The sequence below is a fragment of the Mauremys reevesii genome, linkage group 2 (genome assembly GCF_016161935.1).
Source record: "Mauremys reevesii isolate NIE-2019 linkage group 2, ASM1616193v1, whole genome shotgun sequence".
NCBI classification, from domain to species: Eukaryota; Metazoa; Chordata; order Testudines; family Geoemydidae; genus Mauremys; species Mauremys reevesii.
This window is the reverse complement of record NC_052624.1, coordinates 42,187,507-42,214,076: the sequence shown is the minus strand read 5'-3', so window position 1 is coordinate 42,214,076 and position 26,570 is coordinate 42,187,507. Positions and strand designations below refer to the sequence as shown.

Genomic DNA, 26,570 nt, shown 5'->3' with positions numbered 1-26,570 from the left:
TCTATGTTAGGTGCATGTGTGCAGCACAGTAGCCAGAGATTTTTCCCTCAATGGTATCCATCAGCCCGGCTCTAGCATCCTCTGGTGCCGCATGCTCAAGCACCAGTATAAGGGGCCCAGCTGGCCCTGAACTGTCTCAGTTCCTTCTTGCATAAGAACATAAGAATGGCCATACTGGGTCAGACCAAAGGTCCAGCCAGTCCAGTTATCCTGTCTGTCAACAGTGGCCAATGCCAGGTGCCCCAGAGGGAGTGAACCTAACAGGTAATGATCAAGTGATCTCTCTCCTGCCATCCATCTCCACCCTCTGACAAACAGAGGCTAGAGACACCATTCCTTACCCATCCTGGCTAATAGCCATTAACGGACTTAACCTCCATGAATTTATCTAGTTCTCTTTTAAACCCTGTTATAGTCCTAGTCTTCACAGCCTCCTCAGGCAAGGAGTTCAACAGGTTGACTGCACTGTGTGAAGAACTTCCTTTTATTTGTTTTAAACCTGCTGCCTATTAATTTCATTTGGTGGCCCCTAGTTCTTATATTATGGGAACAAATAAATAACTTTTCCTTATTCACTTTCTCCACATCACTCATGATTTTATGTACCTCTATCGTATCCTCCCTTAGTCTCCTTTTTTCCAAGCTGAAAAGTCTTCGCCTCTTTAATCTCCCTCATATGGGACCCGTTCCAAACCCTTAATCATTTTAGTTGCCCTTCTCTGAACCTTTTCAGATGCCAGTATATCTTTTTTGAGATAAGGAGACCACATCTGTACGCAGTATTCAAGATGGATTTACATAAGGGCAATAAGATATTCTCTGTCTTATTCTCTATCCCTTTTTTAATTATTCCTAACATCCTGTTTGCTTTTTTGACTGCCGCTAAACACACTGTGGACATCTTCAGAGAACTATCTACGATGACTCCAAGGTCTCTTTCCTGATTCGTTGTAGGTAAATTAGCCCCCATCATATTGTATGTGTAGCTGGGGTTATTTTTTCCAATGTTCATTACTTTACATTTATCCACATTAAATTTCATTTGCCATTTTGTTGCCCAATCACTTAGTTTTGTGAGATTATTCTGAAGTTCTTCACAGTCTGCTTTGGTCTTAACTATCTTGAGCAGTTTAGTATCATCTGCAAACTTTGCCACCTCACTTTTTACTCCTTTCTCCAGATTATTTATGAATAAGTTGAATAGTATTGGTCCTAGGACTGACCGTTGGGGAACACCACTAGTTACCCCTCTCCATTCTGAAAATTTACCATTCATTCCTACCCTTTGTTCCCTGTCTTTTGACCAGTTCTTAATCCATGAAAGGATCTTCCCTCTTATCCCATGACAACTTAATTTATGTAAGAGCCTTTGGTGTGAGACCTTGTCAAAGGCTTTTCTCTGGAACAACTTCTCTTGTCTCGGCAAGGCATTCAATCAGTGATTCTGTTGTTCTTCGAGTGCTGTCCCTGTGGGTGCTCCACTCTAGATGTCGGTGTGTCCTGGCACCGTTGATTGGAGATTTTCGGTAGCAGTGCCTGGTCTGGACACAGGCGCTCAGTTGGTATCTCCCGTCTCGTTGGAATCTTCCTGAGCGCCTGCATCCCGCGCCCCCCTCAGTCCCTTCTCAGTCGTCCCCAGCTGAAGACGGGACTCAGGTTAGTGCTGCTTCTCTTCCCTGGTTTCTGGAGGAAAAATTAACAAAGAATACATAAATACTTATTAGTTACATCCCAGTTGTTTCCCTTCCTTTAGTATAGTTACATGGGGGAGTTACTTAGTTAGTTTAAAAAAAAAATCGTTTTAGGCTTGTCTCCCTCTGAGACACTCTCCCCTGCCATTTCTAATTCACAATGCCTGGGGCTTCAGGATTCAAAAAGTGTGTTTCCTGTCAGGACTCCATACCATGGTCAGATGGGCACTCACATTGTGTGAAGTGCCTCGGGAAAACCCACATCCCCGCAAAATGCCTCCACTGTACGAACCTCAAGTCAAGGGCTCGCCGCGACAGGGACCTGCGGTTTAAAATGCTTCTCATGGAAAAATCCCTGCAGCCACTTTCGGAGACGGGGAAAGTTAAACCCGCTCCCACACACTCCCCGGCCAGATCCGAACCAGTTGGGAACACTGCTTCACCCTCTCTGGAGCAGAGGCAAGAAGCATGGCAGTCTCACAGGAGAGACTCTGACAAAGGTAAAGGGTCTACTGCGAGATCCTTACCCTCTGTGCTGACAGAGCTGCAGGCAGGTGCCTCAGCAATTTGTACAGCCTCAACTGTGGCTCCTGCAGACTGCAGAGGCAGGAACCCAACCTCCTGTACTGGGAAGGTTTCCGCGGCATCGACTGCCTCAGCGCTAAAAATAGCCACGGTGCTGGCTGTGTGCTCTGCCCCAATGCCGACAAGGACATCAGCACCGACCACCTCCACGGGTAAAATAGCAGCGGTGCTGGCTGTGCGCTCTGCCCCGGTGCCGACAAGGACGTCGCCAGTGACACCCTCCCTCCCCCCACGAAGAATAGCTGTGGTGCCAACTGCGTGTTCTGCCCCGCTGCCGGGAAAAACGTTGGCACCGAGCCTGTCTCCTGCCCCGGCACCAGCAGCGGACCCCTGCAGGGCACCTCCAACAGACTCGCGGCACCGCTGACACTTTCACCTGCTAACATGCTAGAGCACAGTCCAGGCTCAGCACAGCCCAGGGAGCAGGAGCAACAGTTCCTCACTCAGTGTGACCTCTCAGTGCCACCTGAGCCTAAGACCTGGTCTACACTATGATTTTAGGTTGAATTTAGCAGCGTTACCTTGATTTAAGCCTGGACCCATCCACACGACGAAGCCCTTTTTTCCGACTTAAAGGGCTCTTTAAATCGATTTCTTTACTCCACCTCTGACGAGGGGATTAGCGCTGAAATCGGCCTTGCCGGGTCGAATTTGGGGTAGTGTGGATGCAATTCGACGGTACTGGCCTCCGGGAGCTATCCCAGAGTGCTCCATTGTGACCACTCTGGACAACGCTCTCAACTCAAATGCACTGGCCAGGTAGCCAAGAAAAGGCCCGCGAACTTTTGAATTTCATTTCCTGTTTGGCCAGCATGGTAAGCTGATCAGCACAGGTGACCATGCAGAGCTCATGCAGAGCTCATCAGATTCATAGATTCTAGGACTGGAAGGGACCCCGAGAGGTGATCGAGTCCAGTCTCCTGCCCTCATGGCAGGACCAAATACTGTCTAGACCATCCCTGATAGACATTTATCTAACCTACTCTTAAATATCTCCAGAGATGGAGATTCCACAACCTCCTTAGGCAATTTATTCCAGTGTTTAACCACCCTGACAGTTAGGAACTTTTTCCTAATGTCCAACCTAAACCTCCCTTGCTGCATTTTAAGCCCACTGCTTCTTGTTCTGTCCTTAGAGGCTAAGGTGAACAAGTTTTCTCCCTCCTCCTTATGACACCCTTTTAGATACTTGAAAACTGCTATCATGTCCCCTCTCAGTCTTCTCTTTTCCAAACTAAACAAACCCAATTCTTTCAGCCTTCCTTCATAGGTCATGTTCTCAAGACCTTTAATCATTCTTGTTGCTCTTCTCTAGACCCTCTCCAATTTCTCCACATCTTTCTTGAAATATGGTGCCGAGAACTGGACACAATACTCCAGTTGAGGCCTAACCAGCGCAGAGCAGAGCGGAAGAATGACTTCTCGTGTCTTGCTCACAACACACCAGTTAATGCATCCCAGAATCACGTTTGCTTTTTTTGCAACAGAATCACACTGTTGACTCATATTTAGCTTGTGGTCCACTATAACCCCTAGATTCCTTTCTGCCATACTCCTTCCTAGAGAGTCTCTTCCCATTTTGTATGTGTGAAACTGATTTTTCCTTCCTAAGTGGAGCACTTTGCATTTGTCTTTGTTAAACTTCATCCTGTTTACCTCAGACAATTTCTCCAATTTGTCCAGATCATTTTGAATTATGACCCTGTCCTCCAAAGCAGTTGTAATCCCTCCCAGTTTGGTATCATCTGCAAACTTAATAAGCATACTTTCTATGCCAATATCTAAGTCGTTGATGAAGATATTGAACGGAGCCGGTCCCAAAACAGACCCCTGCGGAACCCCACTTGTTATACCTTTCCAGCAGGATTGGGAACCACTAATAACTACTCTCTGAGTACGGTTATCCAGCCAGTTTTGCATCCACCTTATAGTAGCCCCATCTAAATTGTATTTGCCTAGTTTATCGATAAGAATATCATGCGAGACCGTATCAAATGCCTTACTAAAGTCTAGGTATATCACATCCACTGCTTCTCCCTTATCCACAAGACTCGTTATCCTATCAAAGAAAGCTATCAGATTGGATTGACATGATTTGTTCTTTACAAATCCATGCTGGCTATTCCCTATCACTTTACCACCTTCCAAGTGTTTACAGATGATTTCCTTAATTACTTGCTCCATTATCTTCCCTGGCACAGAAGTTAAACTAACTGGTCTGTAGTTTCCTGGGTTGTTTTTATTTCCCTTTTTATAGATGGGCACTATCTTTGCCCTTTTCCAGTCTTCTGGAATCTCTCCAGTCTCCCATGATTTCCCAAAGATAATAGCTAGAGGCTCAGATACCTCCTCTATTAGCTCCTTGAGTATTCTAGGATACAGTTCATCAGGCCCTGGTGACTTGCAGGCATCTGACTTTTCTAAGTGATTTTTAACTTGTTCTTTTTTTATTTTCTCTTCTAAACCTACCCCCTTCCCATTAGCATTCACTACATTAGGCATTCCTTCAGATTTCTCGGTGAAGACCGAAACAAAGAAGTCATTAAGCATCTCTGCCATTTCCAAGTTTCCTGGTACTGTTTCTCTCTCCTCACTGAGCAGTGGGCCTACCCTGTCCTTGGTCTTCCTCTTGCTTCTAATGTATTGATAAAAAGTCTTCTTGTTTCCCTTTATTCCCGTAGCTAGTTTGAGCTCATTTTGTGGCTACCTTCTCTGATGGTGAACCCGATGTACAGCAACAGGCAGAGTTCTCCCCACCTGCCTCTTCTCCTCCACTGGAATCTCTTCCACCTCAGGCTACGGTCCACAGCCAGCAGCCTCAGTTTCCCTACTTCGTCCTCCCCCCATGGGCGGCTCTTGGGTTCTCCTACCCTATGCCTTGGCCTCAGTGGTAACCTTGGCCACATCCTCCTACCACTCATCCTCAGACCTCTGTGCCTCGATCTCCAGCTCCATCCACTGCTAGAGTACCTGAACCCCTTCCTGAGAACGTGAGCTACGAACCATATCGTGACTCACTGAACCCTAATTCTCCATCTGCTCTGGATGGAGCCTTCTCCCCTCTGCCTCCACAGAACATGGACGTCTGTAAACAATCTCAAGAGCTTTTCAAGAGGGTGGCACTCAGACAAGACATCCCCCTTGAAGAGGTTCAGGAGTCACAATACAAACTCCTCAGAATCCTTCAACCCTCTGCGCCTGCAAAGATCACGTTCCCTATAAATGAAGCACTCCTGGATCCAGCTGACACTCTCTGGCAAACTCCAGCTTCTTTATTACCAACCTGCAGAAAGGCTGAATGTAAATACTATGTCCCTGCTAAGGACGCTGACTTCCTATTTTCTCACCCACAACCGAACTCTCTCATCATCGATGCAGTCGCACAGAGGATGGAACAGTAACAATATCAGCCCACCCCGCAAGACAAGATCCTTCAACGCCTTGATGTCTTGGGTCACGAGGTTTACACATCCTCCACTCTACAATTCAGGATTGCAAACTACTCTGCACTCCTTGCCAGCTACGACTTTGGTAACTACAATAAACTTTTTGAATTCGCCTCTTACATTCGAGAGGACAGGAGAGCGGACTTTAAATCAATTCTGAGCGAGGGCTAATTGATTTCCAGAACGGCCCTACAAGCCTCTTTAGACATGGCAGACACAGCAGCCCATACTACTGCAACTGCTGTGGTTACGCGCAGATCTTCATGGCTTTCTGCATCTGGCATCCCTAAAGATCTGCAGTCCAAAGTGGAGGACCTCCCCTTTGATAAAGACAAACTGTTTTCCAAAAAAACGATGAACTACTTCACACTATGAAAGATTCTAGAGCGACACTGCGCACCCTGGGCATTCACCCATCTCTTCCCAGGAGACAACGATACCAACCCTACCAAAGACCGCGCACACAACAATATTATCGGCCTCAATCCAAACCATACAACGTAAATAGGAATCGCGCTAGACCCCCTAAGCACAGACAAAATCAAGCTCAAGCAACCACCTCCCGCCCATCTGGGAATAAACAACGATTTTGAAATATTGGTCGAGGATCTGCGCGACCACCCCTTGATTCCACAGCCTACTTGCCCATTTGGCCACCACCTCCACAGTTTCCAGGATGCCTGGCAGCGAATTACATGGGACCGTTGGGTCCTCGAAATAGTTCAGTCTAGTTACTCTATCTCATTCATATCCTATCCTCCTACCCTTCCCCCTTCTCCATCCCTCTTCAGGGACCCCTCTCATGAGCACCTCCTCCAGCTGGGTGCAGTGGAACCTGTGCCAACGCAACATCAAGGGAAAGAGTTCTACTCCAATTACTTCCTGACCCAGAAAAAAAACAGGGGATGGAGGCCTATACTAGACCTACGCCGACTGAACAAATTCACGAGGGTACAAAAATTCAAGATGGTCACACTGGGCACAATAATTCCTGCACTGGATCAAGGGGACTGGTTTACAGCCCTCAACCTACAAGATGCTTATTTTTATATATTAATTCATCCAACTCACAGACGCTTCCTACAATTCACAATCGGTCACAACCATTTTCAATACAGAGTTCTTCCTTTCGGCCTCTCCACAGCGCCGAGAGTCTTTTCCAAAACTCTAGCCGTGGTCATGGCTTACCTCCACAAACACAGGATCACACTTTTACCCTATCTGGACAATTGCCTCATCAAGGACAAGTCCTATGGCGAAACACTTCAAGCTACCCATTTCGCCATCTCCCTTTTTCACAGCCTAGGCCTCCAAATAAACGTCCAAAAATCCACCCTGACACCTACACAACAGATCGAGTTCATCGGAGCTCATCTCGACTCAGTCCAGAGCAGGGCCTCACTCCCATATCACAGATTCCTCGCTATCACACAGCTCATACGCATGCTCTCTATTCGTCCCAGGACACAAGCAAGAATCTGTCTACAGCTCCTTGGTCACATGGCAGCCTCCACCTTCGTGGTCCAGTACGCCAAGCTACACATGAGATGTTTTCAGGGCTGGCTCAATTCCAATTTCAAACCCAACAGACACACCTTAGGGACGCTGCTAACTCCTCCTCCCAATGTTATGGCTTCCCTACATTCGTGGACAAGACCAGAAAACCTCTGCATGGGGGTTTCCTTCCAGCAACGATCCCCAACGCTCATACTCACCACAGATGCTTCCCTAATTGGTTGGGGAGCGCATTTAGGAGGACATAGGGCACAAGGCCGGTGGTCTGCATCAGGGATGCACCTACCCATAAATCTCTTAGAGCTCAGAGCAATGAGGCGAGCATGCCTTCACTTTCTTCCCCTCATAAAGGACAAATCTATTTGGGTCTTAACAGACAATATAGCATGTATGTACTACATCAGCAGACAAGGGGGAGCGCGATCACATTCCCTTTGCATGGAAGCCATCTGACTATGGAATTGGTGCATACAAAATCAAATATGAATCATCGTTTCCTACCTACCAGGTTGTCACAACACTACTGCCGACGCACTCAGCAGGCACTTCTCAACAGAGCACGAATGGGAGCTGCACCCTGCAATACTTCAACAGCTCTTCTTCCTCTGGGGCACCCCATCAATAGACCTTTTTGCCACAACCCAGAATCGAAAATGTCCCGTTTTGCTTCAGAGCGGGACTCGGGACTGCATCCCTAGGAGACGCATTCCTCATCCCACGGAACAACTCTGTCCTGTACGCCTTCCCACCAATCCCTCTACTCCACAGGGTTCTTCAGAAGATCATAGACGACAAGGCCCAGGTCATCATTATTGCCCTGGCTTGACTGAGACAGAAGTGGTATCCTTACCTATTTCGCATGTCCTCTCATCATCCACGGGCTCTCCCCAACAGGCCAGATCTCCTTTCCCAGAACAATGGACAGGTTCTTCACCTCCAGCTCCAAAAGCTCCACCTCACAGCCTGGTTCCTTCATGGTTCCAAACCCATGAACTAGCCTGTTCCAAGCAAGTCCAATACATCCTCCTGCACAGTAGAAAAGACTCCACTCGTAAAACCTACTTGCAGAAGTGGAAGTGTTTTGCCCTCTGGTGCTCAAGTAATCACTTAATGCTCAATATGGTGACCCTCCCTAACATTCTAGACTACCTTCTGAAACTAAAACAGGATGGACTTTCACTCAGCTCCATCAAAGTGCATCTGGCGGCACTTACCATCTTCCATGACCTGTTAGAAGGTTATTCACTCTTTACCCACACCACCGTAAAACGATTTCTCACAGGCCTGCAAAATCTGTACCCTGAAATTTACCCAACGGCAGCTACATGGAACCTTAACCTTGTTCTTCATGCTCTCATGAAACCTCCATTTGAGCTCTTGGCAACCTCCTCTCTTCTCCATATGTCCATGAAGGGAGCTTTCTTATTTCACCTACTCAGCAAGGAGAGTAGGTGAAATAAGCGCCCTGATAGCCCATCCTCCCTACACAATCTTCTCCAAAGATAAAGTCACTCTGAGACCACAGCCTAAATTTCTCCCTAAGGTGGTATCCACCTTCCACCTTAACCAACCTATATACTTACCTACTTTCTATCCCAAACCTCACAAGCCTCCACACGAGGCAACCCTGCATACTCTCGATGTCAGGCGAGCAATTGCTTTTTACTTAGACAGGACTAAGCCATTTCATAAATCTCCACGACTCTTTGTCTCCATCACCAAAAGATCGAAAGGTACGGCTATCTGTAAACAATGTCTGTCCACGTGAATCTCTGACTGCATCAGATCCTCTTACCATATTTAAAATATTCAAGTGCCTGAAGGCATTAGAACTCATTCCACTCGAGCTCTGTCAACATCCATTGCCTTCCTACATAACATACCCATTTCTGACATCTGTAAAGCGGCTACATGGTCCTCTGAACACACATTTGCCAAACGCTATGCTATCACGCAAGATACCACGGCAGACACCATAGTAGGCTATACAGTTCTCGCTACAGTACTCTCTCTTTGCCGCAACTCCAAAGTCCCACCGACCATAGTGGGAACTGCTATACATTCACCTAGAGGGAAGCACCCACAGGGACAGCACTCGAAGAAGAATGGAAAGTTAGTCACCTTGCAGTAACTGAAGTTCTTTGAGATGTGTCCCCCTGTGAGTGCTCCACTCCCCACCATCCTCCCCTCTACTTTGGAGTACTAGTATAATTGCTCCATGATAGAGAAGGAACTGAGGGGGGTGCGGGATGCAGGCACTCAGGAAGATTCCAATGAGACGGGAGATACCAACTGAGCACCTGCGTCCTGACCAGGCACTGCTACCGAAAATCTCTGATCAACAGCGCCAGGACACACTGACACCTAGAGTGGAGCACCCACAGGGACACACATCTCAAAGAACTTCAGTTACTGCAAGGTGACTAACTTTCCCTTTTCTTCTTTCTTGATCAAGTTTAGTTACCTTCAGTTTATTCTTTAACAATAGTGTATACAGTTAGCTTAGAGGGGCATTGTCCACCCTTGGGATTGGGCATGTCCCAGTCTCTGGACTTCCAACCCTGTGCCTCCTGGGGCAAGCCCATGCTGGTGAGCAATCCACACTTAAGCTGTCTGAAGTGTCTGGGGGAAGCCCATGTGCAAGAGCATTGCCAGATCTGCCATAAGTTCAAGCCTTGTACAAAAAAGGACAGGGAGGCTACGCTAAGGGCCATCTTGATGGAAGCAGCACTCAGAGCCAAGCTGGTTGGACTCAGCATCGAGTACCTTGACATCAGTGCAGAGTGCTCCTCCAGCAGCATGGGTTTCTCCACATAGTTCTCCTTTACCAGTGCCGAGAAAGAAGCACAAGAAACAATGGTCCAAGAGGGGATGCTGCTCGCAGGTGCCATTGAATCTGGTGCAGGACCATCCACTGAAACCTGGGGGACACCATGGCAACGGCGAGATCGCAGTGCTGTCCCCCCAGAGGCCTTCACAGTGGCTGAGGACCTGATCTCCTGATACTGCTGACCCAGGCAGGACTACTTCCAGCACTGGAGATATCATTGAGTAGAAGGAAGCATTTTGTCCCAGGCTCTTATCCTGCACCAGGTCCTCAGATACCTTCCCGAGGGAAACCGGCCCTGCCGACACCAGTGAAACTTCCCCGCTCTAGCACCAATCCCTGGATCCTCAGCACCGGCCAGCGGAAGCAAGAGGTTCGACCCCTTCCTGGTCTCCCCAAGCTGACTTGGAGTCAGAGATGGAGTCCAGCACTCAATCCAGGGGCTGTTACCCATACCTGACATACATCCCACTGGATCCCTATGCACGCACCTGCCCCAGAGGGCAGTGGCCTATTTTGGAATCCATGGGGGTTCCCTCCAGTACCGTGGCTACCTTCCAACTGTTCATAGTCAGTGGTGCCCAAGAGAAGGGCACCTCCGCCACACCATCCAGCACCTGATCCTGATTCCAGTACTGACACTCAGGAGCTAGGCCTGCGTGATGTGGTTGGTGCAGAAGACAAGGAGGAAGGTCCCCTCTTGGTGCAGTTCTCCTCCTCTTCCCCAGACAAAGCTGTGTTGGGACTGAATGGCTTGGTGCTGCAGGATGGCTTTAGAGCTCACCAGGCACTATTGAAAAGGGTGCCTTCTAACCTGGGGCTAGAGGTAGAGGTGGCTTAAAGAGTCCTCCCACAGCTTGATCAACATCTTGGCTGCGGCGGTGCCATCAAAGGTGGCCTTAGCCCTCAACAAAGCCTTTCTGGGTCCAGTCAGGTCCCTATGGCAGACCCATTCCTCTCTACCTCCTATTTCAAAAAGAGCAGAGAAGTAGTAGTATGTTCCTGCCAAGGGGTATGAATACCTATATTCCCTCCCCTCCCCGGTCCCTTGTGGTCACAGCGGCCAACGAAAGAGAAAGGCAAGGGCTGCAAGGTGCAACCCCGAAGCCAAAGGACTCAAAGAAGCTGGACCTGTTTGGTAGAAAGATTTATTCTACTGGTGGGTTACAGCTCCATATCTCCAACCATCAGGCCTTGCTTGGGAGGTATGACTATAATGTCTGGGACTCGATGGCAGAGTTTAAGGACTCGCTGCCACAGGAGTTCAGGCAAGTGTTCTCCGCTCTGATGGAGGAAGGACAGACCATAGTCAGGACCTCCCTCCAGGTGGCCCTAGACGCAGCTGACACGAAAGGCAAAACAGTGGGATCGGCTGTGGTTATGAGAAGATGCTCCTGACTCCAGTCCTTGGGGTTGCCACCGGAGGTTCAACAATCCATTCAGGATCTTCTGTTTGAGGGAATCTCCCTCTTCTCTGAAAAGATGGATTAGAAACTCCAGCACCTGAAAATTTCCCCCTCCCCTCCCCTGGGCTCCTCTCCCCAGCCCCAGCAGCTTCATTTTCAGACATCCAGCAGACCTCAACTCTCATCTCTGCTCCTCTCTCCCCAAAAATTGAAAAAATGAAAAAGAAGTGCAGGCAGTCTTCCTTTACACCTCAGCCTTGCTACTGGGCTCAAATAGATACCCAGGAGACCCCAAGCAGAACTTTACAAGGGGTGCTCAAGAGCATTATATCAATTTCCGTTCCAGATCCTGCCCCCACCACACCCTTTTTTTTTTGACTCTCTCTCTACAGCAGCTCAGCTCATCTCTCATCACCTCGGATCATATGGTGAGAGGAAGGAAGGAAGAGTTCTTCTTCTTCTTCTTGCTTTGATTGCATTCCAGTTCCATTCAGCGCCGGCAACGTCGGCGCCCGGCTGCTTTACCCTAGAGGGCCAGTGGGTTGGCTGGGCGCCCTGGGGGGCGCCTATGGCGCAGCGCATATATATACCTATATACCCCCCCCAGCCACCCCCAGTCCCCACCACCTTTACTCAGTTTGGAACAGTGGGTGAACAGTGTCCTCCACTTCCTCCTACTCCTCCCTCCTCCTCTCTTCCTCTAGTTCTCATATAGTTCATATCTTATCTTAGGTTTTCTTTTTTTTTTTTTTTATTTTCAGTTTAGTGTTTAGATAGTTAGTTTAGTTTAGATTAGCCCCACCCGCGCGGAGCGCCCGACCAGCCCGCCGTCCCGGGTTTCCAAGCCCCCTCGCGGGCGCCCCCCCAGCCTCCCGTCTCGAGATCCTCATGCTCAGCTGCCTTGAGAATCCTGCTGCCGGTTTATGAAGTACTTATCTAGGCTTTCAAGCCTCGCTTTCAAGCACAAGCACAAGAAGAGACATTAGGCTCTAATAGGCTAGGTTTGGAGGCTCCCTAGCTCTCACTACTCGCACTGCCTGGCACCTCGCGCTGCACTCTGCGCCCTCGCGCCACTCGCACCCCACTCTGCTGTGCCACCAAAGCCCACGCCCGCCGCACCCGGCCGGCCGCCCTGCCTCCCTCAAGGGAGCCGCCTCTGAAGGCCGCTGCCTCTCCACTGCTCGCCGCACAGCTGCGCCCCTGCCCAGCACCCCCGCCTGCGCACACCCGCTGCCCTGCCGCGACCGCCCTCTGACCGCAGCGCCCGCGCTCCTCCGCCCCTTCCCAGCCGCCTGCCGCCGACCTGCCGCCCGCGACCCCGCCCCCGGCCGCCAGCACCCGAGATGAGCCACGGCTGTCGACTCCGACCGACTGAGCACACCGCCAGACCCGCCGCGCCACCGCGGGGGGCCCCCGCGGCAGCCCGCCCGGGCTGCGCCCAGCCTCGTTCCGGCCCGCCCCCTCCGGCCGCACCGACCCGCTCCGACCGCGCGCCTCGCCTCGGCCGCCGATCTCGCCCGCCGACGCCTCGCCGCCTCTGGGTGCCGCTCGCGCACCGCTCACTGGGCGCCGCACCGCGCAGCCTGCGGCACCACGGCACCGGCACGCTCGCACTCCCGTCATCTTCCACTCACCTCCTCATCATCCGCGCCGCACTCGATCCGGGCCGCGCGGCTCAGGATGCCGCGCGCGCTCGCCGCTCGCACTCACCCGCAGAGATCCCGCGACCTCCCGGCACCACGCTGGTCGGAGGTCCCATTCTCGCTATCGGGATGCCTCCCGGCACCGGTCACCGCAGAGGCGGGAAATGCGATCCGTGGACACTTCGGCGCAAGGGTTATCTGCTCCACCCTGGCCCTCTCGACACACCTCGGCCTCTTCGCACGCCGAGAGTTATTATGTTGACGAGTATGACCCTCAGGTCCTGGCGGGCATTTTTCACCAGTCCCATCAAGCGGACCAGGACCCTCATCACTGGGGTTACTGGACCCCTTGGGCCTACCACCAAGCCCAAGGCGCTCCTCTGCCTACTGTGCGCACTGTGACAAACGAGGCACACGCCCCGGAGGCCACAATAACCCGTCCACTGGATGACACGGAGGTGCCATCGTGTGTGGAGCAGGGCAATCAGCCAGCCCAAGAACCCCTAGAGCAGGAGCCTTCCCAGGCCCCAGACGCAGACCGGGACACCATCCTGCCCGGGATTTCTTCCTCCTCCTCTTCTCCGGACGAGGCGGTGGCGGAGTCGTCGTCCGCGGGTCCCCCACCTATTGATTTACGGGCACACCAAGAGCTCCTTCGCAGGGTAGCTCTGCGAATGGACTTACAGGCGGAGGAGGTATCGGAAGTGGACGATCCGATAGTAACCATCTTATCAGCGGACGCCCCTACCCGCATAGCCTTGCCCTTCATTAAGACTATCCAAGCCACTGCGGATACCCTATGGCAGACTCCGTCCTCTATTGCGCCCACAGCGAGGGGCGTGGAGCGCAAGTACATGGTCCCTTCTAAGGGATATGAATATTTGTATGTGCATCCGACCCCATCGTCGTTGGTGGTGCAGTCGGTGAACGATAAGGAGCGTCACGGCCAGCAAGGCCCCGCTCCTAAATCAAAGGACGCTAGGCGAATGGACTTGCTTGGCTGCAAGGTCTACTCCGCTGGTGCCCTGCAGATCCGAGTGGCTAACCAACAGGCCTTGCTAAGCAGCTACGCACATGACACTTGGGCTGAGGTGGAAAAGTACAAAGAGCTCCTACCTCAAGATTCCCGTCAGGAGTTCACGGCCTTCATAGAGGAGGGTAAAAAGGTTGCGCGCACCTCATTGCAAGCCTCCTTGGACGCAGCTGACTCGGGGGCGCGTACTATAGCCTCAGGCGTTACCATGCGCCGGATATCTTGGCTGCAGAGTTCAACGCTCCCACCTGAAGTGCAGTACACCATTCAGGACCTTCCCTTTGATTCCAAGGCCCTCTTCTCCGAAAAGACGGACTCCCGACTCCAAAGCCTCAAAGACAACAGGGTCATCATCCGTACTCTGGGGATGCATACCCCTGCTACCCAGAGGCGTCTGTTCCGCCCCCAGTTTAACCGGCCCTACTATATGCCTCACTACAGGCAGGACTCTGGTCGGCGACGAGGTCATGGTGGACGTAAGCGGCAGCCTGGCAACCAATCGTCCCAGGGCAGAACCCCCTCTAAACCGCCAGGGCCTAAGCCATCCTTTTGAAGATGCGCCCGGGGAAGGCATACCAGAGCTCTCTTCAGCTCCCTCCCTGCCCTTTTCCAACCGCCTTTCCTATTTCCTCCCAGCGTGGGCCCGGCTGACCACCGATGCCTGGGTCTTACGCACCGTGGAACGCGGTTACCAACTGCAGTTCGTTTCACCCCCTCCTTCCCACCCTCCTTCCCAGTCCCTCTTCAGGGACCCCTCTCACGAGCAACTCCTCTTACAAGAGGTGCATTTGCTCCTAGCCATCGGAGCGGTCGAGAACGTTCTGGAGAGGGAGAGGGGCAAGGGGTTTTATTCCCGTTATTTTTTGATCCCCAAGTCCAAAGGGGGCCTCCGTCCCATCCTCGACCTGCGAGACCTCAACTCATTCATGCTGAAGTTGAAGTTCCGCATGGTGTCCCTCGGGACCATTATCCCCACTCTGGAACAGGGAGACTGGTATGCCGCCCTCGATATGAAGGACGCTTATTTTCATATCGCCATCTTCCCACCGCACAGACGCTTCACAATCGCTTCACAATCGCTCACCTGCACTTCCAGTTTGCGGTCCTCCCCTTCGGCCTCTCTACGGCCCCAAGGGTGTTCACGAAGTGCATGGCTGTTGTCGCCACCCACCTCCATCGGCGCGGCATCTCTGTTTTTCCCTACCTGGACGACTGGCTCATCAGGGGGGAATCGCAGGCCACGGTCCAGCATCATGTCACAGAGATCAAAGACTTTTTCACGCGCCTGGGCCTAGTTCTCAACGTAGAGAAGTCCACCTTAGTACCAACTCAGAGGTTGGACTTTATTGGCGCGACTCTGGACTCATCTCTAGCCAAGGTCTACCTTCCGCAGCTACGGTTCCAGGCCCTTACTCAGCTAATCCGCGCCCTTCAGGCCTCTCGTATGACCTCGGCCCGTGCTTGTCTCCGACTTCTCGGTCATATGGCGGCTTGCACGTACGTCACTCCGTTTGCCAGGCTCCACCTCCGACCATTTCAGCTGTGGCTCCACTCCAGATACCGCTTGCACAGGGACCCTCTAGATACCCTACTCACCATTCCAGTGGGTGTCCTTCAATCCCTGGATTGGTGGCTGACCCCTTCCCATGTATGTGTGGGGGTACCATTCCAGGCTCCTCAGCCTTCCCTTTCCCTGACAACGGACGCCTCGTCCCTCAGATGGGGAGCCCATCTCGGCACTCTTCGTACTCAAGGCCTTTGGTCGGTGCAGGAATTGAATATGCACATCAATGTCAGGGAGCTCCGGGCAGTGCGCCTGGCATGCCAGGCGTTCCGAACTCGCCTCCACGGCCGTTGTGTCTCAGTCTTTACAGACAACACAACGGCCATGTACTATATCAACAAGCAAGGCGGGACCCGCTCTCCCCCCTCTGCCACGAGGCGATGCTACTGTGGGAATTCTGCATAGCCCACTCGATCCATCTAGTGGCGTCGTTCCTTCCCGGCGTCAAGAACACCATTGCGGATCGCCTGAGCAAGTCCTTTCTCTGCCACGAGTAGTCGCTGAGAGCAGACATCACTCATGCCATTTTCCAACAGTGGGGATTTCCCCATGTAGACCTGTTTGCATCCCGATCGAACCGCAAATGCCAGGGGTTTTGCTCCTTTCAAGGCCTGGCACCGGGCTCTCTGTCGGACGCGTTTCTCCTTCCATGGACTCGTCATCTGTTCTATGCCTTTCCTCCGTTTCCCCTCATACACAAGGTCCTGCTGAAGCTCCGACGGGACAAGGCACGTCTCATCTTAATTGCGCCAGCGTGGCCCAGGCAACACTGGTTCACCACGCTGCTCCGTCTGTCGATAGCCAGCCCAATTCCTCTACCGCTTCACCCGGATCTTATAACACAAGATCACGGCACTCTCCGTCACCCAGACCTGCCGGCCCTCCACCTCACGGCATGGCTCCTGAGTGGCTAGACCAGTCGGAATTGCACTGCTCTGCTCCCGTGCAGCACGTTTTATTGAGCAGCAGAAAGCCTTCCACTCGCTCTACCTACATGGCCAAGTGGAAGCGCTTCGCTTGCTGGGCTCAAGCGCGCGACGCTATTCTTTCAGAGCTTCCGCTTCCAATGGTCCTTGACTATCTCTGGTCGCTAAAACAGCAAGGGCTTGCACTGTCCTCCATCAAGGTGCACTTAGCGGCTATCTCTGCTTTCCACCCCGGTGAGGGAGGGTATACGGTGTTCTCTCACCCGCTGACTACTCGTTTCAGAAAGGGCCTTGATCGTCTCTACCCCCAGGTGCGCCACCCGATTCCCACCTGGGACCTCAATCTCGTCCTCAGCAGGCTCATGTCCCCACCATTTGAGCCTCTGGCCACCTGTTCCTTACTGTGCCTGTCATGGAAAACAGTTTTTCTAGTGGCTATCACATCAGCCAGACGGGTCTCTGAGCTCAAAGCGCTCGTGGTGGACCCACCGTACACCGTTTTTCATAAGGACAAGGTACAGCTACGTCCACATCCGGCATTTCTCCCGAAGGTAGTGTCCGCGTTCCACAATAACCAGGACATCTTCCTTCCAGTTTTCTTTCCGAAACCTCACGCTTCCTCGAGAGAGCAACGACTTCATTCCCTTGACGTCCGCAGGGCGTTGGCTTTCTATGTTCATCGGACAAGGCCGTTCCGCAAATCCCCGTAACTGTTTGTGGCAATTGCTGACCGGATGCGAGGTCTTCCTGTCTCATCGCAGCGAATCTCCTCGTGGCTCACAGAGTGCATACGCACCTGTTATAACTTGGCTAATGTCCCTTTGGGCCATCTCACCGCCCACTCTACAAGAGCCCAGGCATCCTCCGCTGCCTTTCTGGCACAAGTACCAATCCAAGAAATATGCCGAGCGGTGACCTGGTCGTCGATTCATACTTTGCCTCTCACTATGCTCTGGTCCAACAGTCGAGAGATGACGCAGCCTTTGGCTCGGCGGTCCTGCATTCCGCCACGTCTCACTCCGACCCCACCGCCCAGGTAAGGCTTGGGATTCACCTAACTGGAATGGATAGGAGCACTCACTCGAAGAAGAAAAAACGGTTACTTACCTTTGTAACTGTTGTTCTTCGAGATGTGTTGCTCATATCCATTCCACACCCACCCTCCTTCCCCACTGTCGGAGTAGCCGGCAAGAAGGAACTGAGGGTCGGGTGGGTCGGCTGAGGTATATATGCGGTGCCGTTATGGCGCCACTCCAGGGGGCGCTCAGCCGACCCACTGGGGTTGCTAGGGTAAAAGTCTTCCGACGAAAGTGCACACGGCGCGCGCACACCTGACTGGAATGGATATGAGCAACACATCTCGAAGAACAACAGTTACAAAGGTAAGTAACCGTTTTTTTTCTTCCACCTCTCCCTCCCATCCCTGTCCCGCTTCAGGGACTCTTCTCACTAGCAACTTCTAGTCCAGGAGGTGCAAGACCTCCTGAGGGTAGGGCTGGAGAGAAAGTGCCTCAGAACTTGAGAGAGAGAAAGGGTTTTACTCCCACTATTTCCTAATTCCAAAGGCCAAAGGGGGTCTTCGACCCATCCTAGACCTGCATTGCTTCAACAGCTATCTCAAGAAGCTGAGGTTTTGCATGGTCTCCCTACCCTCCATTATTCCCTCCCTAGATCCAGGAGACTGGTACACTGCCCTCAACCTGAAAGACCTATTTCCACATCTCCATCTTCCAGGGTCACAGAAGGTTCCTCAGGTTCATCATAAACCAGACCCACTGTCCATTCACCATCCTCTCTTTTGGCCTGTTGGCAGCCTCTGGAGTTTTCACAAAATGCATGGCAGTGATGGTGGTCTTCCTCAGAAGGCAAGGCATTAGAGTCTACTCATACCTTGATGACTGGCTGATCAAGAGCCAGTCCAAGGTCCAGGTGAAAGCCAGCATCAATCTGGTCCAAGATACCTTCCATGCCCTGGGTCTGTTGATAAACAAGCAAAAGTCTACTCTTGTCCCTATCCAGAGGATAGAGTTTATCAATGTGGTGCTCGATTCTACTCAAGCCAGAGCCTTCCTCTAAGAGGCTTGCTTCCAGAAAATGTCAGCTCTGATACCCAAGATCAAGGCCCACCCTGTCACGACAGCCCATTTTTGCCTCAAACTTTTAGATCACATGATCGTGTGCACTTACATGGTACAACATGCAAGAGTGTGCTTTAGACCACTTCAAGCTTTGCTGGCTTCAGTGTACTCACCGAGCTGCCACCACTTGGACTTGGAGTTTACAGTTCCTGCCCCAGTCCTCACTTCCCTCGACTGGAGGGGTCCCAATCAGTGCATTCTCTTTGTCACCCCCCGACGAGCAGTATCCCTAATTTTGGATGCATCCAATCAAGGTTGGAGGGCTCACCTTGAGCACCTCAGGACTCAGGGCCTGTGGTCGCAGGAAGAGCTCTCCTTGCAAATAAATGTCAGAGAGCTCAGAGCAGTCCACTTAGCATGCCAGGTGTTCCTACCCCAGATCACAGGCAAAGTTGTATGAGTGCTCAGTGGCACCATTCCCTGTCGAGAGGGATGTCCCACCATCGATCGTCCACCCAAAGCCGTCACGCCTCAGGACTAGAGAAGCAGGCCCAGTAGAGCTGTAACCGTGCCTCAGTGAGTCACAACTGAGGATGCCAAATTCAGGACGAGCTGCTGAGAAATAGGGCAGAAACACCCCAAGACTGGTGGCTAATCCCCCATAGCATATACCAAACTAGCAACAAAAGTAAACTTCTGTTTCACCACACTGGCTAACAAGAAAACATAAATGTAGTTTCCTCAGGCATTCCAGTTCTTACATCACCATCAAAAACACTGGATTCAGAGATGACTGGTTCTTTACAACTAGTCTCATCAAATAATAGGTTCTTCTGATCCCAAAAGACCAGCCACACACCCAGGTCAATATATAACTTAGATCTTACCCCAAAATCATGCTGATGCCAATCCTTCAGTATCTAAAATCTAAAGCAATAAAGATCCTGTGGCACCTTATAGACTAACAGATGTATTGGAGCATAAGCTTTCATGGGTGAATACCCACTTCAGCAGATGCATGCACATGGGTATTCACCCACAAAAGCTTATGTTCCAATACATCTGTTAATCTATAAGGTGCCACAGGACTCTTTGTTGCTTTTTACAGATCCAGACTAACACGGCTACCCCTCTTATACTTAAAATCTAAAGGTTTATTCATTTTAAAAAAAAAAGACAAAAAAACGGTGAGAGTTAAAATTGGTTAAAGGAATCAACTACATACAGTAATGGCAAAGTTGTTGGTTCAGGCTTGTAGCAGTGATGGAATAAACTGCTGGTGTAAGTCAAGTCTCTGGAATACATCCGCAGCTTGGTTGGGTCATTCAGTCCTTTGTTCAGAGCTTCAGTTTGTAGCAAAGTTCCTCCAGAGGTAAGAAGCAGGATTGAAGACAAAATGTTTCCAGGTCATATTTTAATCAGATAACATCACAGGAGCCCTCTTTGGTCTCCGTACAGGGGGCACTGATTGAGAGAATCAAGGCATACCTCGCCAGTAGATTGGCTCAGACCCTCTGAGCAGCCGCCTGGCAAGAACTCCCGGACTGGGCCTGACTGTCTCCAAGGGCTTGATACTGATCACAGGACCATTCGAGGATCGGAGATCGCCGGGCCGTCATCACCCGTCTCCAAGCAGTAGGTCGCACTAGTCAGGAAGAGCCTCCCAGAAACCAGCCCATATTAGCTCCCAGTCCCGTTCGACGTCCCAGTACTGTTTGAGTAGTGTGAGGTGTGGATCGCCAGGTCTCCAACGCAGATCTGCCAAATGCCGTCGGTCCCCGAGATCCCGACCAAGACACCCGTCTTGCTCAGACAGGTCAGCTTGAGGAGGCAGTGACCGGCACCAGTTGGACAAGAGCCACCGCTCCTCCCGATCCTGGTCGCCCAGTACCAACCACTCTGCTTATACCTCCAGCACGGAGTGAAATTCCCTGACTGGGACAGGCCCTGGTACCTGTGGTTCAGGCTACATCATCAGCACCGAAACCTGTCCCATGGCCTCAGGCGCAGTGGTTGGCACCATGGTACCCATGGAACCCTTGGGCATTCACCCAACCTTCCCAGGCTGCCTAGTCAGTGTCAGGAACCTTGGAGAGGCCAGCGGACTCAGTAACCTGTCCCCCTCCGGTGTTTGAGGCATCGGGCGTAAAACCCCACAGGTCCAGGAGGACCCAGGGGAGCAAGCTGCTGGACCACCAATGGAAGTGGAGGTACCCGGGGCACTGGCATTGTCCTCGTCATCACCAGACGAGGTTATCACAGGGCCCCCTCACTCAGTTCCTCAAGATGACACCAAAACACACCAGGAACTTTTGAAGAGGGTCGCTTCCAACCTGGGGCTTCAGGCAGAGGAACTGGAAGACCCCCCGGACTCTCTGTTTGCTCCTTGGCTCCGGCCAGGGTGGCCCTACCCCTTCATGAAGGGGTTTCCAAAATCACTAATGCATACCCCCTCCTCCTTGGCCCCTATCTCTAAGAGGACCGAACGCAAGTACTTTGTGCCAACCAAGGGGCATGAGTACTTATACTCCCACCCTGTCCCTAATTCCCTTCTGGTAGAGGCGGTTAACCACAAAGAGAGGCAAGGTCAACCCAGGGCCATCCTCAAAAATAAAGGACTTGAGGAGGCTGTATCTCTTTGAACATAAGATTTATTCGTCTTCCAGTCTTCAGCTGAGAGTGGCCAACCACCAAGCCCTCCTTGGCTGATATGACTTTAATATGTGGCAAGCCCTGGCCAAGTTTGAAGGGTTGCTCCCCGAGGCTTCCAAGAAGGAGTTCCAAGTGATCATCTATGAAGGCACAACCACGGCCAGGGCAGCCCTCCAGGTGGCATCAGACGCTGCTGCTGCTGCTGCCTGCACAATGGCTTCCAGTATCTCCATGTGGTGAGCCTCCTGGCTGTTCCTCTCTGGGTTGTCCTCTGAGGCTCAGCAGTCAATGCAGGACTTGCCTTTCAACGGCCAAGCCCTATTTGCTGGAGCAAGTTGCATGGCTTGCAGGACTCCGTCACCACCCTGAAAACCCTGGGTCTTTACGTCCCAGCCCCGGCACGTAAGCAGTTCAAACTGCAGCAGTCTCAGGGCCAGGGGAGCCAGCCTCAGCAGGACCAGCCCAACAAACGAGGCAAGGGCTACAAGTGCCGTCCGAGCCATTGGGCTTGACCCGTGCCAAGCAGGGGGCCAGTCATTTTAAGGGTGCACCTAAGGGTGACTTACCAGACGATTCCCGAGATCCACCTGTCCTAGTGTTGTCCAACCACTTTTCCCTTTTCCTCCCTGCTTGGACCACTATAACCTCAGACTGATGGGATCTCAGCACAGTGAGCTGGGTTATACCCTCCAATTCCTTTATACCCCCTCTGCCCACCCTCCTTCCCCGTCTCTCTTCAGACTCTTATGAGAGTCTTCTTACGCAGGAAATAAAGGGGTTGCTACAGCCGAGTGCGATGGAAGAAGTTCCTCTCAAGTACAGGAACAAGGGGCTCTATTCCTGGTACTTTTTAATCCCAAAGGCCAAGGGCGCTCTATGGCCTGTCCTGGATCTGCGAGACCTCAACAAATACCTAAAGAAGTTAAAGTTCCGCATGGTTTCCATGGCTTCTATTATACCCTCCCTGAATCCGGGAGAGTGGTATGCCACCCTCGACTTGATGGACGCCTAATTCCACATAGCGATCTTTCAAGAACACAGATGCTTCCTCTGGTTTGTGGTGGGTCCCCACCATTACCAGTTTGCGATCCTCCCGTTCGGCCTGGCGACAGCACCAAGAGTGTTTACCAAGTGCATGTCAGTGGTAGTGTCTTACCTCAGGTGCCGGGATATCCATATCTACCCATACCTCGATGACTGGCTTGTCAAGGGCAGCTCCAGGTCTCAAGTCCAAAGGGATGTTGTGGAACTTCAAGCCACATGCTGTGCTCTGGGCCTACTGGTAAATGACAAAAAGTTGACGTTAGTGCCGGTGCAGAGGATAGAGTTCATTGAAGTGGTCCTCAACTTGACCTGTGCCAGGGCATTCCTGCCGCTGGAAAGGTTCCACATGTTGACGAACCTCATCGAGGAAGTCTCCATGTTCCCTCTGACGACAGCCAGAGTCTTTCTGTGCCTGCTGGGTCACATGGCAATGTGCACTTACATGGTCCATCATGCCAGGCTCTGGATGTGGCCTCTGCAACAATGGCTGGGGACGGTCTAATCCCAGTCCTGAGACCCCCTGGAAAAGATCATTACTATTCCCCAGGTGATACTTACCTTGCTGTGATGGTGGACCGACCATAGGACAGTCCTGGAAGGGGTTCGTTCAACAATCCCCCTCGCTTCATCGAGTTGGTGTCGGATGCCTTGGACCTCAGCTGGGGTGCACATCTTGGCAACCTCCAGACACAGGGTTGTGATCCCTGGAAGAGGCGAAGTGGCACATAAACATCAAAGAGCTCCGAGCAGTCCAGCTGGCACATAAACATCAAAGAGCTCCGAGCAGTCCAGCTGTTGGGCATGAGCCCTGACAGACAACATAGCCTCTATGTTCTACATCAACAGGCAAGGGGGAGTGTGCTCGTCGGCTCTCAGTCAAGAGGCGCTCCGTCTATGGGACTGCATCAGCCACGAAATCCACCCAGAAGCTTGTCACTTTCCCGGCGTCAGGAATAGGCTGGCAGAACAGCTCAGCAGGCACGTCTCCTCTCACACTCCATCCAGAGGTAGCCTGCATGATCTTCCAAGGTGTGGAACTCCCCAAGTGGACCTGTTCGCTACCAGACAGAACAGGAAATGCCACCGGTTTTGTTCTCGGCAAGGTCTGAGCAAGGGTTCCCTCTCCGATGCCTTTCTCCTGTCGTGGTCAGGGAGTCTGATATATGCGTTCCCTCCAATTCCACTCATCAGCAGGGTCCTGGCAAAGATCAAGAGAGACCAAGCGCAGGTTGTCATGATCGCCCCGGCATGGCCTCGCCAGCATCGGTCCGGCATGCTTATGAACTTGTCAGTGGCCCCTGCCCAACCAACCAGACCTGCTGTTGCAGGACCATGGTCGGCTCCTACACCCCAACCTCGAGTTCCTCCATCTCTCGGTGTGGATGCTGTGTGGCTGAATCCGGAGGAGCGGACGTGTTTGGAAGGATTCCAACAGGTTTATCTGGAAAGTAGGAAGCCCTCAGCTAGACTGACTTACCGGGTCAAGTGGATGAGGTTTTCCCACTGGGCATCCAAATGTGGCCTCTCTCCCTTGCATTCTTCCATACTGGCTGTGCAGGACTACCTGCTCCATTTGAGGAATCAGGGCTTGGCCCACTCTTGGTGCATCTCGCGGCCATGTCCGCTTTTCACCTGCCGATCCAAGGGCAGACGGTGTTTTCCAATGACATGATGGTCAGATTCTTGAGAGGGCTCAAGAAACTCTTCCCACAGATACGGGCTCCTGTCCCACTGTGGGATCTTAACTTGGTCCTCTCAAGGCTCACCAGTCCGCCCTTTGAGCCGCTGGGTTCCTGCTCCTTTTCCCACTTGTCATGGAAGGTCGCATTCCTGGTCGCAGTGATGTTTGCAAGATGGGTCTCTGAAATTAAAGCCTTGGCCTCAGAACCTAGAGCAATTTACCTAGCCAAGTGGAAGTGTTTCTCGGTGTGTTCTTCCCAGTGAGGCTTCTCACCAACTTAGTCACCCCTCCAGTGCATGCTGGAATACCTGTTCTATCTGTAACAACAAGATCTATCAAGGTGCATCTAGCATCAGTCTCAGCCTTCCAGCCTCTGGTGGGCAGTAAGTCAGTCTTCTCACATGAAATGTCCATTCACTTCCTTAAGGGTCTAGAGAGGCTTTACACTCAAATTTGCAATCCCGTCCCTCCCTGGGACCTACATCTGGTCCTGTCGAGACTCTCAGGCTGCTGGTATAGCTCTGTTGTATCTCTCCTGGAAGGTTGCATTCTTGGTAGTGATTACCTCGGCCAGGAGGGTCTCAGAAATCAGGGCCCTTACGTCAGAACCCCTATTTATGATGTTCTTTAAGGACAAGGTTCAACTGCACTCCCCTCCATCCAGAATTCCTCCCAAAGGCATTCTTTCAGTTTCATAGTAAACAGGCAATTATCCTGCCTGTTTTCTTTCCAAAACCGCACAAAAATACAGAGGAGTGGCATCTCCATGTGCTTGATGTTAGATGTGTCCTAGCCTTCCACATGGAGGGAACCAAGCTGTTCAATAAATCCATGCAGCTCTTTGTGGCAGTAGCAGACAGGATGAAAGACTTACCAGTTTCGGCCTAGAGAATTTCATACTAGGTCATTTCCTGCATTCACACATTCTATGAGCAGACAGGAGTCCTACCAGCTGCCATCTTGACAGCTTATTTGATGAGAACTCAGGCTTCATCAGCGGTGTTTCTGGCCCAAGTCCCAATCCAAGACATCTGCAGGGCAGCGACCTGGTCGTCAGTACATACTTTCTCATTACATTCCTAGAGAGTAGTTATCAGTGGTTCACAGTCAAACTGGAAAGGCATATTGAAGGATCCCTCAGGGATCAGTTCTGGGTCTGATTCTGTTCAATATCTTCATCAATGATTTAGATAATGGCATAGAGAGAGTACACTTATAAAGTTTGCGGACAATACCAAACTGGGAGGGGTTGCAAGTGCTTTGGAGGATAGGATTAAAATTCAAAATGATCTGGACAAACTGGAGAAATAGGCTGAAGTAAACATTCAATAAGGACAAGTGCAAAGTACTCCATTTAGGAGGAACAATCAGTTGCACACATACAAAATGGGAAATGACTACCTAGGAAGAAGTACTGCAGAAAGGGCTCCGGAGGTCATAGTGAATCACAAGCTAAATATGAGTGAACAGTAATGCAAAAAAAGCAAGCCCCATTCTGGGATGTATTAGCAGGAGTGTCATAAGCAAGACACAAGAAGTAATTCTTCTGCTCTACTCCACATTGATTAGGCCTCAACTGAAGTATTGTGTCCAGTTCTGAGCACCACATTTCAGGAAAGATGTGGATAAATTGGAGAAAGTCCAGAGAAGAGCTACAAAAATGATTAAAGATCTAGAAAACATGACCTATGAGGGAAAATTGAAAAAATTGGGTATGGTTAGTCTGGAGAAGAGAAGACTGAGGGGGGATATGATAACAGTTTTCAAGTACATAAAAAGTTATTACAAGGAGGAAGGAGAAAAATTGTTCTCCTTAACCACAGAGGATAGGACAAAAAGCAATGGGCTTAAATTGCAGCAACAGTGGTTTAGGTTGGACATGAGGAAAACCTTCCTGTCAGAATGGTTAAGCACTGGATTAAATTGCCTAGGGAGGTTGTGCAATCTCCATCACTGGAGATTTTTAAGAGCAGGTTAGACAAACACATGTCAGGGATGGTCTAGGTAACACTTAGGGTATGGCTACATTTGCAGCCGTACAGCACTGCCGCGGGAGCGCTCCTGCGGCAGCGCTTTGAAGTGCGAGTGTGGTCGCGGTGCCAGCGCTGGGAGAGAGCTCTCCCAGCACTGCAGGTACTCCACCTCCCCGTGGGGATTAGCTTACAGCGCTGGGAGCTGCGCTTCCAGTGCTGGGGCAGTGTTTACACTGGCACTTTGCAGCGCTGTAACTTGCTGCGCTCAGGGGGGTGTTTTTTCACACCCCTGAGTGAGAAAGTTGCAGCGCTGTAAAGCGCCAGTGTAGCCAAGGCCTTAGTCCTGGCTTGCAGGGGACTGGACTAGATGACCTCTCAAGCTCCTTTCTAATCCTATGATTCTCCTCCCACTACGCCCTCACCCAATAGGCTAGGGATGACACCAAGTTCGGTAGAGCAGTGTTGCAATCTTCATGTTCATGAACTAGCAGCCAAAGGGGGAAACT

The 26,570-nt window shown here is 51.4% G+C and overlaps 1 protein-coding gene across 4 annotated transcripts in view; it reads left to right on the top strand.

Annotated features, from left to right (window-relative positions):
- Positions 1 to 26,570, top strand: part of SLC25A40 (solute carrier family 25 member 40) — a 90,745-nt gene that overhangs the window by 61,757 nt on the left and 2,418 nt on the right. The gene's annotated exons all lie outside the window — the stretch shown is intronic.